This window comes from Arvicanthis niloticus, chromosome 30 (genome assembly GCF_011762505.2).
Source record: "Arvicanthis niloticus isolate mArvNil1 chromosome 30, mArvNil1.pat.X, whole genome shotgun sequence".
NCBI lineage: Eukaryota > Metazoa > Chordata > Mammalia > Rodentia > Muridae > Arvicanthis > Arvicanthis niloticus.
Genome location: NC_133438.1, coordinates 1,041,594 through 1,057,677, shown reverse-complemented (window position 1 = coordinate 1,057,677; position 16,084 = coordinate 1,041,594). Strand labels below are relative to the sequence as shown.

General features: G+C 41.3%; 2 pseudogenes; one reads left to right on the top strand and one right to left on the bottom strand.

The window, feature by feature from the left end:
- Positions 1–1,071: 1,071 nt before the first annotated feature.
- On the bottom strand, positions 1,072–3,079 carry LOC143440625 (ubiquitin-conjugating enzyme E2 D4-like; annotated as a pseudogene).
- An 11,571-nt stretch (positions 3,080–14,650) lies between these two features.
- On the top strand, positions 14,651–15,482 carry LOC143440544 (G protein-activated inward rectifier potassium channel 1 pseudogene; annotated as a pseudogene).
- The last annotated feature ends 602 nt before the right edge of the window (positions 15,483–16,084 follow it).

Here is a 16,084-nt window from a genome sequence, read left to right as displayed (position 1 = left end):
AAGAAGACCAAGTGTGGATGCTTCGGTCCTTCTTAGAAGGAGCAAGAAAATACTCAAGAGAGCAAATGTAGAGACAAAGTGTGGGACAGAAACTGAAGGAGGGGCCGTCTGGAGACCATTCCACCTGGGTATTCATCCCCTGTGTAGTCACCAAAGATAGACCCTGATATGGATGGCAGGAAGTGCATGCTGACAAGAGCCTGATATAGCTGTCTCCTTAGAGGTCTGCCAGAGTGTGATATATTCAGAGGCAGATGCTCACAGCTAACCATTGATCGGATCAAGGGGTTCCCAATAGAGGAGTTAGAGAGAAGACTGAAGGATATGAAAGGATTTGTGGCCCCATGAGGAGAGCAACAATACCAACCAGCCAGAGCTCCCCGGGGTTTAAACCACCAGGCTGGGAGCACATAGGCAGGGACCCATGACTCCATCTGTATATGTATGGGAGGATGGCCTTGTTGGGCATAGGTGGGATAGAAGATCCTTGGTCCCATGAAGACTGACCACCAAGTGGGGGAAATTTGAGGGTGGAGAGGTAGGAGTGGAAGGGTAGGTGGGGGGCACATCCTCATAGAAGCATGAGGAGGGGGGATGGGATAGGAGGTTCCTGGGTGGTGGGGGTAATAGGGTAAGAGGATAAAATCTGAAATGTAAATATAATATCCAATAAAAAAAGCATGTGGTCTTGGAGCAGACTGGGCTCCTGTATAGTGCCACAGTGAGTAGAGGCACTGTTTGAAGACAAGTATGGGAGGAATGCATGGCTTGGTTACTCCAAGACAAGAGACAGACCAAGGTCTAGACTGATTCTAGTGTAACCAGGAATAGTATGGATCATCATAACAGTGGTTGCTGATTTGACATCAAAGCTGTGGTACTGTCAAGGCCACAATGGCTGAAAGTGGCACCAACATGCTGTAGCCAGAGAAGTGAGTGCCAACACGTGTGTGAAGAGAGGATGATCTCTGAGTGCCTTAGCCAATATCTCAGAGCTTCACAGGAAGGCCACTCTGTCTGGCAAGCTTCTCTTGGGACTGGACTGTGTCTCTTATGGAGCCTTCAAGGCACTTATACAGCATGTTTCTGTGTCCCCTCCCTTGCTAGTTTATTGTATTTCTCTCTGTTGACCTTGTTGGTATGGGCTATTTCTAGCATGAGTGGGTCACCATGGTTAAGGTTTGAATAGCAGAGAGCAGATGGACAAGAGACCTTGGAGAAAGAGAAAAGGGCCAGTCAGCTGAGGCCCTGAGGCTGTGGGTTCCTTGTGGGCCCAGTGAAGCTCCTGAAGTACAATTTCTGCTTCTATCAACACTCCAATTTAAGGATTCTGTTCAAATCATGGTAATATTTGATTTTAAAATACCAGCAGGACACACATTACAGTGTTTTCTTAGCATACTGTTCTAGGATATCTCCTTCCTCTATGTGGTTCTGACCTTTACTTCTCTCCTTCACTGAAACCCCTGTGGTCTTAGCTCTCACACTCTTCCAAACCTCCAGTCTATGCCCACACCACACATCTTTAGTGGCCCAGAAGACTTTGTTTACTGGCAAGAAAACAGGAATTCAGAATGTTGAAGTTAGAGACTCAAAACCAAGACTGCATGGCCAATCCATCTTCCCACCTCTTACTTCTGTGCTCTCCTGTGTTGGGGGCAATGTCAGAGGACTTGGACAAAAGAAGTGATTTACCAGGGCTTGCTGAGCAACGGATAAAACATTTGTGCTTTTACCTAAATCCACCATGACTCAAAACAAACTGGCTTCAATGAGTCCAAAGTCCTGACCACAGTTTCCTATAGGTAAAACTACCTACGGTAAGGACAGGTTCCAATAACGAGGGCACTCAACTCTTCTGATGTTCTGAAGCCTGACACTCCAGGGCTGTAGACATTGCTCCACACCTCAGGGCTGCCTGTCCTTTCTCAAGTGCCCTTGCTGCTATTCCTCTTTCTCCAGTCTTTTCTGACTCTTTGCCTAAAATGCCACTGGTCCTGGAGGCTGGCAAACTCTGATGGCTATCCCTGCCTTTTATGGGCAGTGGGATATGGCTGCCTTCCTAAGGTATAATCCAGAAAAGCGCCAGTTTGGCACAGTATTGACCTATTTCCTAGATGTGTCATTCTGATGGAGTACACTGTGACACTGTACAGTACAGTGGTTCTGTCCTTCTGGATTTACCATATCCTCCTCTGTAGACCTTTTCTAACATTCCAAAGCCTGTCCTGTGATTGTCCCAGTGCCCAAAGTCTTATGCTCCACTTTTGGGAGTGGGTGGCTTGTTGTCCTACCCACCCTTCCCCATACTCAATCTTAGTTCTAGAGTACCTATAGTCCTATAGCATGTTTAGCTTGGATTTTTTTGAGGCAGAGGTCTCTCCTAGGTCAGTCTCCCGAGTGCTGTGATTATAGGTGTGTGTCACCATGGCCAGTTGAACTGAGTTCTTAGTCTCATCCACTGATGCTCATTCTTACTTGTTTTGGAAAAGAAAAGTTTCTTTTTTTACATACTCGGATATCAGGCCATGTATCTGACCTTTAAGAGATGATTCACAGCCTGTGCTGGTCCTCTTTGGATGAATGAATGAGGGATGATAAAAGTTTAATATTTGCCTTCTGAATTTTAGGAAAAATGCAAATAGAGTTGGTACTGCCTTCTGTACCCATTTGACAGTTTGGAGTATCACACAGCAACTAACTACTGAGGATATTACTAGGGCATAGGTACTTTGCTTTACCATGTCTTCTCCTTACAGTATGGAGAATGAGGTAGTCACAGGACTGGGCAGGGCTACATGACCTTGGGAAGCTGTCTGTTCTTCCTGAGCTCCCATGTCCACTAGTCAGCAAGGAGGTATGTGAGACAAGCAAGCTGAGTGTCTCTATGTTTAGACATAGTTACTGCTGGGGACCATTATGACCTCAGGATTCCAGGCATTCCACTGCTGCCATTGCTGTTGATATTAGGGTGATAAATTTTGGTAGTGAAAGCAACCTTTGGGGGCTTGAAAGGATAATCTGTGAAGTAGATGGTCAGGAAAAAAACACCTCCTTGGTTAGGACTGTCATTAGTCATCACCCACAATTCCTGTGGAACACTGAACTGGAAGATCCCTCTGTCTGTTTCTTCTGGATCTGCTTTGGCCTGGCTGACCTCATGGGTATAAATCTTGGTTATATTTTTTGATCCTGGCTATTGTGGCCTGTAGGTGTTACAACTGGGTAGGGCTTTGATTTTTTTCTCTCTTGGCAGTTTGCATAGTGCCTTCTGATACTATGAAAACCATTCCTCCAGGCCAGTCCCAGCCCAGGTCCTTGGGTCTGAATTGTATTGTGCTTACAACAATAAGGTTTTTTTTTTTTTGCCTTTAAAAAAACATATTGGATATGTTTTTTTAAATATATGGATATTTTATTTTTTACATTTCAGATGTCATCCCCTTTTTTCTTCCCCTCCCCCAGAGACCCCCTACACCATCCCCCCTCCTCTATTTTGCTTTTTTGTTTTGTTTTTTCTTTTTATTGGATATTTTATTTACATTTTAGATGTTATTCCCTTTCTCCATCCCCCATCCAGGAACCCCCTATTTCATCCCCCCATCCTCTTGCTTCTATGAGGATGTGCCAGCATGCACCCACCTACTCCCACCTCCCCACCCTCGAATTCTCCCATACTGGGGCATTCAGCCTTCACAGGACCAAGGACCTCCTCTCCCACCTATGTCCAACAAGGTCATTCTCTCCTACATATACAGCTGGAGCCATGGGTGTCTCCCTATGTGCTCCCAGGCTTAGACTCCCAGGTTTAGACCCTGGGAGCTCTGGTTGGTATTGTTGCTCTCCTTATGGGGCCGCAAACCCTTTCAGCTCCTTCAGTCTTCTCTCTAACACCTCCATTGGGAACCCCTTGATCAATTCAATGGTTAGCTGTGAGCATCTCCTCTGCATATGTCAGGCTCTGGCAAGCCTCTAAGGAGACAGCTATATCAGGCTCTTGTCAGCATGCACTTCCTGACATCCACATCAGCATCTACTTTTGGTGACTGCACATGGGATGGATACCCAGGCAGAACAGTCTCCAGAAGACCCCTCCTTCTGAAAAGCAACAAAGGGCAAAACCAGCCTTTATTGTTTGGGAAGATTTTGCGTGCCCCTTGGTCAACAACTGCAAGAGAGATTTCCCAAGTCTGGAACTAGGGTCTTTGTTGAATAGTCTATTGTTTCCCCTGTTTTTTCAAGCGTCCTTAGCATTGCTTACTTATCTGCCCTCCTCCCCTTATGTTATTCTCCTTCTCTTCTAAGTTAAAGTGCCCCCCACTTCCTCCATTTCCCTCCTCAGTAGCTGTGTCCCACCATCTCTCCCTCATGAGCTTCTTCCTTCACAACCATGACAGCATTTTATTCTTCTGGATTTTTCACTTTCTTCAGGTTTGGTACTCACATCTAAAGATCCAAGTAAAGACCCATAAATAAGAGAGAACACACACCATTTGTGTTTCTGGGTCCAGAATAGTTCACTCAATATTATATTTTCTATTTCTACCCACTTACCCCTCATTGTCAAGTTTCTTTTTAAATCAGCTGATTATAATTCTATTATATATGAACCACATTTTCAGTATCCACTCATCAGTTAAAGGACATATAGGTTGCTTCCATTGTCTACATGTTTTGAATCCAGCAACAGTGAACATGGCTAAGTATCTCTGTAGTAGGATATTGAGTCCTTTGGGTATATGCCATAAAGTGGTTAGGTAGCTTATTTGGTAGATTTATTTTTAGCTTTTTGTTTTGTTTTTTTAGTTAATTTATCTATTTACTTTACATTCAGACCAGTTTCCCCTCCTTGTCTTTCCCCCACCATATACTCCTTTTCTCTTTCTCTTCAGAAAAGGGGAGGTCTCCCATGGATATATACTGACCTTGGTATATCAAGTTTCAGCAAGACTAGGAATATCTTTTACTGAGGCTAAATGAGGCAGCCCAGTTAGTGTAAAGGGTTACAAAGGCAGGCAAAATGGTCAAAGACCAGCTATGTTCCTACTGTTAGCAGTCCCAATGAAGACCAAGCTGCACATCTGTTACATATATGCAGAGGGCCTAGGTCAGTCCCATGCATACACCCTGGTTGGTGTTTCAGTGTCTGTGAGCTCCTATGGGCCCAGGTTAGTTGATTAAGTAGTTATTCTTGTGGTGTTATTGACCCCACCAGCTTCTACAATCCTTCCCCGCCCTCTTTCTCATGATTCCGAAAGCTCTGCCTAATGTTTGGCTGTAGGTCTCTGCATTGGTTTCTATCAGTTGCTAGATAAGGCTGCTCTGATGATGGTTATGCTCGGATCCTATCTGTTAGATAGTAGAATATCAGTAACAGTGTCAAAGGTGGGCTTCCTCTCATGACATGGGTCTCAAGCTGGACCAGTCATTGGTGGGCTATACCCTTATTTTCTGCTTCATCTTTACTCCTGCACATCTTGTAAACCACACAAATTGTAAGTCAAAGGGTTTCTGGCTAGGTTGATATCCCAATCCTCCACTGGAAGTCTTGCCAGGTTACATGAGATGGCCAGTTCAGGCACTGTATCTCCAATTTCTAGAAGTCATAGCAAGGGTCACCTGGGAGTTTCCATTTTCCTATGTTTCTAGCTCATCTCAGAGAGGGTCCAACATTCCAGTTGTCTTTCCAAGTACTCTCTCCTTTCTCTTTTCCTGCCTGATCCCTCCTGTTCTCATCCCCAACTCCACTCCCTGTCCCTTTCCACATCCATATTTAAGTCTATTCTATTTCCCTTTCCTGGGAAGATCCATACATTCTCCTCCTACTTGAGCCCTCCTTGTTACTTAGCATCTTTGGGTCTGTGAATTGTAGCATGGCTATTTTTTATTTACATCAAATATCTACTTATAAGTAAGTACATACCATATTCGTTTTTCTAGGTCTGTATTACCTCCCTTAGAATGATCTTTTCTAGTTCCATTCATTTGACTGCACATTTAATGATGTCATTGGTTTTTAACAGCTGAAAGTAATTTTATTGGCATTTCTCTCATCACAAAGGATGGTGGACACCTTTTTTTTTTTTAAATAAAGTATGAGTGATTTGTCTGCATGTACACCTGCATCAGGTCCTCTGGAAGAGCAGCCGATGCTCCTAACCACTGATCCATTTCACTGGCACATGGATGACAAACACTTTAAATATATAAATCTCTTTTCAGAGCCACACTTAATTTTTTAATAATACTTCTATGTTTCTACAAACTGTATAGTTTTTTTTTTCCCATGAGACATGGGAGGAGACTCACGGGAACGAGTGGGATTCGAACCCGCGGGTTAGAGAGAGAGCACGCAGAGGGCCCTGCGCCCTCTGCAGGTGGCCACCTTAGCCGCTGCACCACAGCCGGTTCGCTAACTGTATAGTTTTTAACTGTATTCTAAATACTTATATTTACATCTACAGTAAAACTCTCATGTCTCACCAAAGAAGATTGTTTTGTACCAAACAGATGATACTGGAGAGATCCAAAACTTGTCAAAATGCAGAGAGTAATTGACCTTAGGGTGTTCCTTCTTGATTGATACATCTACAATGAAGTCCTTAATTCTAAGTTTCAGAGACCACTTTGGAAGAGGTGTCTGAAAGATTGTAAGAGCCAGAGATTAGAAAAGTTACTGCAATGTATGACAGGGAAGCTTCACCCATGAAATCTCAACAATATGATTATCCAAATGAGACCTGCATATTGCCAACACCAGTTGAAATGCCAACATGGTGGGGGCAGTTTGATGAGACCTCACCCCTAGATGAAGAGCTACAAGTAATTAATGGCTGCTGAGAGAAGAGGAATCAGTATAAGGCTCCTAATATTTTATCCAATCTTAAATAATTAGCCTTAGAAACATAGACAGACAAGCAGCACCAATTGGATTCAGTAGGTTACATATAAATCAATGTGTAATATGTATGTGTAATTGTATGTATATATTAGAGATAATTATAAAAGAAGAGGTTATGAATTTGAGAAAGAGGAGGTGGGATAGGAGAGTGTGAGGGCTTGAGGGTAATGTGGAAATTCTGGAAATGTATTACTAGGATTTTCTTAGCAGACACCCCTATTCAAGTTTGAATACCTAAAGTTGTGTTTAGTTGCCAGTGGTTGCAGATGACCTTAATTTAGGTTACGTAAGGAAACATTCAACATAGCTAGAGAGGTCTATAACAGGTCAAAGGATTGCAGTCAAGGACAGATTGTTGAAAATGTTTTATTTTGATTCATTATAAAAATACAGGTGAGCGAACACAGAAAGACAAATGCATGTTCTCTTTCATCTTTGGTTCCTAGCTCCAAATCCTCAGATCAAATAGAGACCATCACAGAAAGCCACAACTGATCATAGTGTAGAAACCAACAGATTGAGAAAGCCCCGCTTCAATGGCTACAAATACATCACAGCTTCTGTATCTATGGTTTAGGGAACATTGCAGAGGAGGAGGTAAAATATTGTAAGAGCCAGAATATCAGTAAGTTTCCTGTGAAAGAGACTCATCCAGAAATGCCTATATAATCAAGATGGACACAATGACAATATAAATGAACACAGAAACATGGGAGAGGGATTCTCCTGGGATACCACTCCTAGACAAAAACTTACATGAAACTAAGGATTGCTTGAAGAAGGAGAATTAGCATCTTCCAGGGATGAGCTCTCTTATTGTTTGTCAAATGCAGAGTGGTCATTATACACACAAACAATAGAAACAGATTCAGCAGATTGTATGTCTATATTGGTGCATATACCTTAGAAACACACAGATATGTGTATGTAACAATCATAAAGAGAGAAAAAGTTGCTATTAACTTGAGAGTGTATGTGGGAAATATGAGAGGGGTTTGAGGGAGTGTTGTTGGGTGAGTCTAGAGGAAGAAAAAGGAGGTGGGAATATGATGGACTTCTATTGGGGCACATGCCTTTATGCCAGCATGTGGGAGGAAGAGGCAGATAGATCTCTGTAAGTTCAAGGCAAGCCTGGTCTACAAAGTGAGTTTCAGGACACCCAGGGCCACACAGAGAAACAGTATTTTAAACAAACCAGACCAGACCAGACCAGACCAGACCAGACCAGACCAGACCAGATCAGACCAGACCAAACCAAACCAAACCAAACCAAACCAAACCAAACCAAACCAAACCAAACCAAACCAAACCAGCTATGTTGGGGATAGTCTATTGTTGTAGCTTCTGACATTACTAGATGAATTGCACAGCAAATTCTCTGATCCTCTGACTCTGAAAATCTTTCTATTCCCCTTCCTTGAGATTTAGGTGCAGTATTTCTGTTGTTGGTACATCTGTTGGGACAGGGATTCATGATTCTTCCTTTTCTTTAGTCATGTTTTATTTCTTTCTTTTAAAATTTTTTTATTGATATTTTATTTACATTTCAGATATCTCCTTACCCCATTCCACCCTCCATCTCCCCAGGAACACCCTATCGCATTACCTCTTCTCCAGCTTCTATAAGGATGTGCCCCGACCTGCCCCCCACTCCCACCTCCCCAGTGTTTTTTTCCAATGGTCCCAACTATTGCAAAGAGAAGTTTTCTTGATGTAGCATGGATCCTTAAGGAGGCCTCAACCCTGCACAAAGAACTACAGGTAATTAAGGAATGTTGAGAGCATACCAATTGTTTCTATTATAATTGATTATTCAATAATAACTGGTCAGCACTGAATACACACATATATACAAGTCACATTTTAAAGAGTAGATAGCATTTATGAATTTAGTATTACCTTTCTACCCACACATATATAACAATAATTAATAAAAAAGAGGCCATGAATTTGAAAGAGAGCAAGAAAAAGCATATATAGCAGGTTTTAGAGGGAGGAAAAAAAGGGGAAATGATCTAATTATGTCATAATTTCATATATAGAAGAAATAACTAAAACCAATCTAAAATAGTAAAAATAATTATTGGTGACTCAAATTCAGGTATGGTACAAGACATTCATTGGATAACTGCCAGTTGTTCCACATTAGAGTCCCACCCACAGAAGTATTTGTGGTAGTTAGTAGTTAAGAAATGGAAAATCATTTGTTCAGTGTTTAAAAAGTGTTCCTTGGAACAGAAAACACCATAAAATGGATAACCCAAGCTCTAAATAGTATTTCAAAACAGTGATTAGAAGTATTTTATTTTTTATTTTTTTCCATTTTTATTAGATATTTTATTTACACTTCAGATGCCATCCCCTTTCCCCATTCCCCCCTTAGAAAACCCCTATCCCATGCTCCCTTTTCCTTTTTGCATTTATACATTTAAAACAAATGTTAGTCATAGGCTTTATAGGTTTGGTATTGTTCAATCAGAGGTGTAACCCACTACCCAACCTAGATATATCAACTATCTTTGACTGGTAGAGATACATGAACATCTGCCTCCCTGTCTCCCCCCTCTTTCTCTCTTTCATCACCTAGCTTCTCCTCTCCTTCTCCTCCTCTTCTTACTCCTTCTCTTCCTCTCAGTACTCCTCCCACCTTAGCTCCTCCCACATATCACCCTTCCTGTTAAAATGAAACTTTTCTCTCAAAATACAATTAGAACATAATTATGCCAATTTGTACCAGTGAGGTACAAGATAGTCCTAATACCCAGTCCATCATTTTGTTGACTAACCAGCACCTCTGTCGTCTATCCTAACTAAAACATTTAGTTCTGAACCTGGCTTTAGGATGAATGTCAGCTACGACCATCCACTCAAATCTTTTCTCTCAAGGTAAATAGCTAGGATTGGCTATGAGGCTATAAGTTTTCAACCCCGTCAGAAATCCAGAATGACTGAGTTAACTATTGTGGGAAGCACAAAGCATAGCTTCTAAAACTTCTATAAAAGCCAATTTATAGAGACCGCTGAACACCTAGACACTCCGTCTACTTCAAAACGTTGGAGCACCTGTTCTTCTGCCTTCTGGCCCAGGATCATCTGACAGACCTTAGTGCTGCAGAATTATTAAGGGCTGATTACTCTGTCTAGGCAGATATAATCAGTCGACTATTTTGCAAGTGTGTCCTTTTCTGGACAGTAATTTGTCTGTAGAAGGAAAGAGGCAATTCTTGTCTAGTGGCTGTTGAAAGAGATGCCCATTAACATACAAGAGGCCTACAGAACTCTAAATAGACTGGACCAGAAAGAAATTCCTCCTGTCACATAATAATTAAAACACCAAATGCACAAAACAAAGAAAGAATATTAAAAGCAGTAAGGAAAAAAGGTCAAGTCACATACAAAGGCAGACCTACTAGAATTATGCCAGACTTCTCAACAGAGACTGTGAAACCCAGAAGATCCTGGGCAGATATCATACAGACCATAAGAGAACATAAATACCAGCCCAGACTACTATACCCCTCAAAATTCTCAATTACCATAGATGGAGAAACCAAAGTAGTCCAAGACAAAATCAAATTTAAACAGTATCTTTCCACTAATCCAGCCCTACAAAGAATAATAGATGGAAAAATTTCCACACAAGAAGGGGAACTACACCCTAGAAAAAGCAAGAAAGTAATCTTTCAACAAAACCAAAAGAAGATAGCCACACAAGCATAATTCCACCTCCAATAGCAAAAACAACAGGAAGCTACAATCACTATTTCTTAATATCTCTAAACATCAATAGACTCATTCACCACTAAAAAGTCATGGACTAACAGACTGGATACATAAACAGGACCCAGCATTTCGCTGCACACAGGAAATGCACCTCAGTGACAAAGACAGACACTATTTAAAATTAAAGGCTAAGAAAAATTCAAGCAAATGGTTCCAAGAAAAATGCTGAGTAGCCATTCTAATATCAAATAAAATTGACTTTCAACCAAATATTCTCAAAAGAGATAAGGAAGGATACTTCATACACATCAAAAGAAAAATCTACTAAGATGAACTCTCAATTCTGTTTGAATAAACTCCAAATGCAAGGACACTCACATTCATAAAAGATGCTTTATTAAAGCTCAAAGCACACATTGCACTTCACACAATAATAGTGGGAGATTTCAACACCCAACTCTCTGCAATGGAAAGATTACAGAAACCTAAACTAAACAGAGACATGGTAAAACCAACAGATGTTGTGAACCAAAAGGATTTAACACATATTTATAGAAAATTTCATCCTAAAACAAAACAATATATCTTCTTCTCAGCACCTCATGGTACTTTCTCTAAAATTGATCATATAGGTAGTCACAAAACAGGCCTCAAGAAATACAGGAAGATTGATATAATCCCTTGCATCTTATCAGATCATCATGGAATAAGGCTGGTCTTCAATAACTACAAAAACAACCAAAAACCTACATACACATGGAAGCTGAACAACACTATACTCAATGATAAATTGGTCATGAAAGTAATTAAAAACTTTTTAGAACTTAATGAAAATGCAGGCACATCATACCAAAACTTTTGGAACACAATGAAAGCAGTGCTTAGAGGAAAACTCATAGCTCTGAGTGCCTCCAAAAAGAAACTAGAAAGAGCATACACTAACAACTTGACAGCATACCTGAAAGCTCTAGAACAAAAAGAAGCAAATACACCCAAGAGGAGTAATCAAACTCAGGGCTGAATTTAATCATGTAGAAACAAAAAGAACTATACAAAGAATCAACAAAACCTGGAAAGAGCTGGTTCTTTGAGAAAATCAACAAGATAGGTAAACCCTTAGCCAGACTAACCAGAGAGCACAGAGTCAGTATCCAAATAAATAAAATCAGAAATGAAAGGGGAGACATAACAACCAAAACTGAGGAAATTAAAAAAAAAATCAGATCTACTACAAAAGCATATACTCAATCAAATTGGAAACTCTGGATTAAATGGACAATTTTTTAGACAGATACCAGCTACCAAAGTTAAATCAGAATCAGATAAACCATCTAAACAGTGCCATAAAGCCTAAAGAAATAGAAGCAATCACTAAAATCTCACAACCAAAAAAGCCTAGGATCAGATGGTTTTAGTATATAATTCTATCACACCTCAAAGAAGACCTAATACCAATACTCTTCAAACTGTTCCACAAAATACAAACAGAAGGAACACTATCTAATTGTGTTCTATGAAGCCATGATTCTGCTTATACCTAAACCAAACAAAGACCCAACAAAGAAAGATAACGTCAGATGAATTTTCCTTACAAATTTTGATGCAGAAATACTCAATAAAATCCTTGCAAATGGAATCCAATAACACATTAAAACAATCATTCACCACAATCAAGTAGGCTTCAGTCTAGGGATGCAGGGATGGTTCAATATATGGAAATTCATCAGCATAATTCATTACATGAACAAAGTAAAAAAAAAAATCTCATGATCGTTTCATTAGATGCTGAAAAATCAACTGTCAAAACCCAACTTCTCATCATGTGAAAAGTCTTAGAAAGATCAGGAATTCAAGGCCCATACCTAAACATAGTAAAAGTGATATACAGTAAACCGGCAATATACAGTAAAACAGAACAACAATGGCTTATGCTTTAAGATCAAGAATCACCAAATGGGATCTCATAAAATTGCAAAGCTTCTATAAGACAAAGGACATTGTCAATAGGACAAAATGGCAACCAACAGATTGAAAAAATATCTTTACCAATCCTACATGAGATAGAGGGCTAATATCAAATATATACAAATAACTCAAGAAATTAGACTCCAGAGAATCAAATACCTTATTAAAAATAGGGAACAGAGCTAAACAGAATTCTCAACTGAGGAAACTTGAATGGCTGAGATCCACCCAAAGAAATGTTCAACATCCTTAGTCATCCAGGAAATGCAAATCAAAACAGCCCTGAGGTTCCACCTCACACCAGTCAGAATGGCTAAGATCAACAATTCAGGTGACAGCAGATGTTGACAAGAATGTGAAGAAAGAGAAACAGTCTTCCATTGTTAGTGGAACTGCAAGCTGGTACAACAGCTCTGGAAATCAGTCTGGTGGTTTCTCAGAAAATTGGACATAGTACTACCTGAGGATCCAGCTATACCACTTCCACCCAGAAGATGCTTCAATATGTAATAAGGACACGTGCTCCACTGTTTATAGCAGCCATATTTGTAGTAGGCAGAAGCTAGAAAGAACTCAGATGTCCTTCAACATAGTAATGGATACAGAAAATGTGGTACATTTACACAACGGAATACTACTCAGCTATTAAAAACAACGACTTTCTGAATTTCTTAAGCAAATGGATGGAACTAAAAATATCATCTTGAGTGAGGTAACCCAGACACAATAGAACACACCTGGTATGTACTCATTGATATCTGAATATTAGCCCAAAAGCTTGGAATACCCAAGATACAATTCATAGATCACATGAAGCTTAAGAAGAAGTCCATCTAGGCCCAGCACTTGGGAGGCAGAGGCGGGTGGATTTCTGAGTTTGAGGCCAGCCTGGTCTACAGAGTGAGTTCCAGGACAGCCAGGCTTACAGAGAGAAACCCTGTCTTGATAAACCAAAAAAAAGAAGTCCGTCTAAAGTATGAATCCTGTGGTCCTCCTTAGAAGGGGGACCAAAATACTCACGGGAGGAAACACAGAGACAAAGTGTGGAGCAGAAACTGAATGAAAGGCCATCCAGTGACTCCCCACCTTGGGATCCATCCCATATACTCTCATCAAACTCCGACACCCTTTTGGATGCCTGGAAGTGCTTGCTGACAGGAACCTGATGTAGGTGTCTCCTGAGAGGCTCTGCCAGAGCCTGACAAATACAGAGGAGGATGCTCACCGCCAAACATTGTACTTAGTAGGTGTCCCCAATGGAGGAGTTAGAGAAAGGACTTAAGGAGCTGAAGGGGCTTGCAACCCTATAGGAAGAACAACAATATCAATTACCAGACGCCCCAGAGCTCTGAGGGACTAAACCACCAACCAAAGAGTACACATGGAGCAACCCATGGCACCAGTTGAATATGTAACAGAGGATGACCTTGTTGGGCATCAATGGGAGGAGAATTCCTTGATCCTGTGAAGGCTCGATGCCCCAGTGTAGGGGAATACCAGGGTTGGGGGGCAGGAGTGGGTGGGTAGGTGGGCAACTCCCTCATAAAAGCAAGGGGAGGATGGATGGGATGGAGGTTTCTCGGGGCGGGGGGGGGCAGGAAAGGGGATAGCATTTGAAATGTAAAAAGAAGAACAAAACAAAACAAAACAAAACAAAACAAAACAAAACAAAACAAAAAACCAAAACCTCACAGAGATCTGCTCGCCTCTGCCTCCCAGGTGCTGGAAGTGAAGGTGTGTGCTGAAATGCCCACCTTGATGGAAAATCTTAACAAAGTCATCTAGAATTTCACCAACCCATAAAAGAGAAAAAATTTAAAATTGAGGTAGATGTATACCCAGTAATATGAAATCATGTACAGTCACAGTAAAACAGGAATTGTTTGCCATCAAACACATACATTAAGTAATAAATGTGGCCATGTAACCAACATTAAAGACAGGATCACCAGTGAGTTTAGTTTGCTTTTAGATAAAATTCTATGTCCACAATACTGTGTTATAAGAAAACATAACCTGCGTCTCCGCTTCGCGTTTGAATCTGGCTTGCCCCTCTGTATTATGTCTACACTCTGGAAGAAATTTGGGGACCATTATCAGATAGTGTCTACTTCGTCGATCAGTTTGGGCTTGCAGCCCCAGGACAGGGCCCGCAGCAGCAGCTTGTACCCAAGAAGAAACGGCCGGTGCAATGTGCAGCACGACAACCTGGGCAGCGAGATCAGTAGCTACCTCTCGGACCTCCTTACTACCCTGATGGATCTCAAGAGGCACTGGAACCTCTTTATCTTCATTCTCACCTACACCGTGGCCTGGCTCTTCATGGCGTCCATGTGGTGCATGATTGCTTATACCTGGGGCGACCTGAACACAGCCCATGTTGGCAACTACACTCCCTGTGTGGCCAATGTCTATAACTTCCCTTCTGCCTTCCTTTTCTTCATCGAGGCTGAGGCATCATCAGCTATGGCTACCACTACATCACCGACAAGTGCCCCAAGGGCATCATCCTCTTTGGCTCCATCCTTGGCTCCATCGTGAACGCTTTCTTCATCAGCTACATGTTCATCAACATGTCCCAGCCCAAAAGGTGTGCCGAGACCCTCATGTTTAGCTAGCACGCAGTTTTCTCCATGAGGGATAGAAAACTCACTCTCATGTTCTGGGTGGGCAACTGCTCAACAGCTGCATGGTCTCCACGCAGATCCACTGCAAGCTGCTCAAATCTCCGCAGACACCTGAGGATGAGTTTCTTCCCCTTGACCAACTTGAACTGGATGTAGGTTTTAGTAGAGGGGCAAATCAACTTTTTCTTGTTTCCCCTCTGACAATTTGCCACGTGATTGATGCCAAAAGCCCATTTTATGACACCCTCCACAATAGTCACAAATAATACAAAATACCTTGGTGTGAATCTAACCAAGCAAGTGAAAGATCTGTATGACAAGAACTTCAAGTCTCTGAAGAAAGAAATCAAAGAAGATCGCAGAAGATGAAAAGATTTTTCATACTCATGGATTGGCAGGATTAATATAGCAAAAATGGCCGTCTTGCTGAAAGCAATCTACAGATTCAATGGAATCCCCATTAAAATCCCAACACAATTCTTCACAGAGATAGAAAGAGAGATTCTCAAATTCATTTGGAATAACAAAAAACCCAGGATAGTGAGAACTATTCTCAACAATAACAGAACTGGGGGAATCACCATCCCTGACCTCAAGCTGTACTACAGAGCAATAGTGATAAAAACTGCATGGTATTGGTACAGAAACAGGCAGAAAGACCAATGGAATAGGATTGAAGACCCAGGAATGAACCCACACACCTATTGTCTCCCATTCTTTGACAAAGAAGCCAAAACCATCCAGTGGAAAAAGGACAACATTTGCAATAAATGGTGCTGGTTCAACTGGAGGTCAGCATGTAGAAGAATGCAAATCGATCCATTCTTATCTCCTTGTACAAAGATCAAGTCCAAGTAGATAAAGGGTC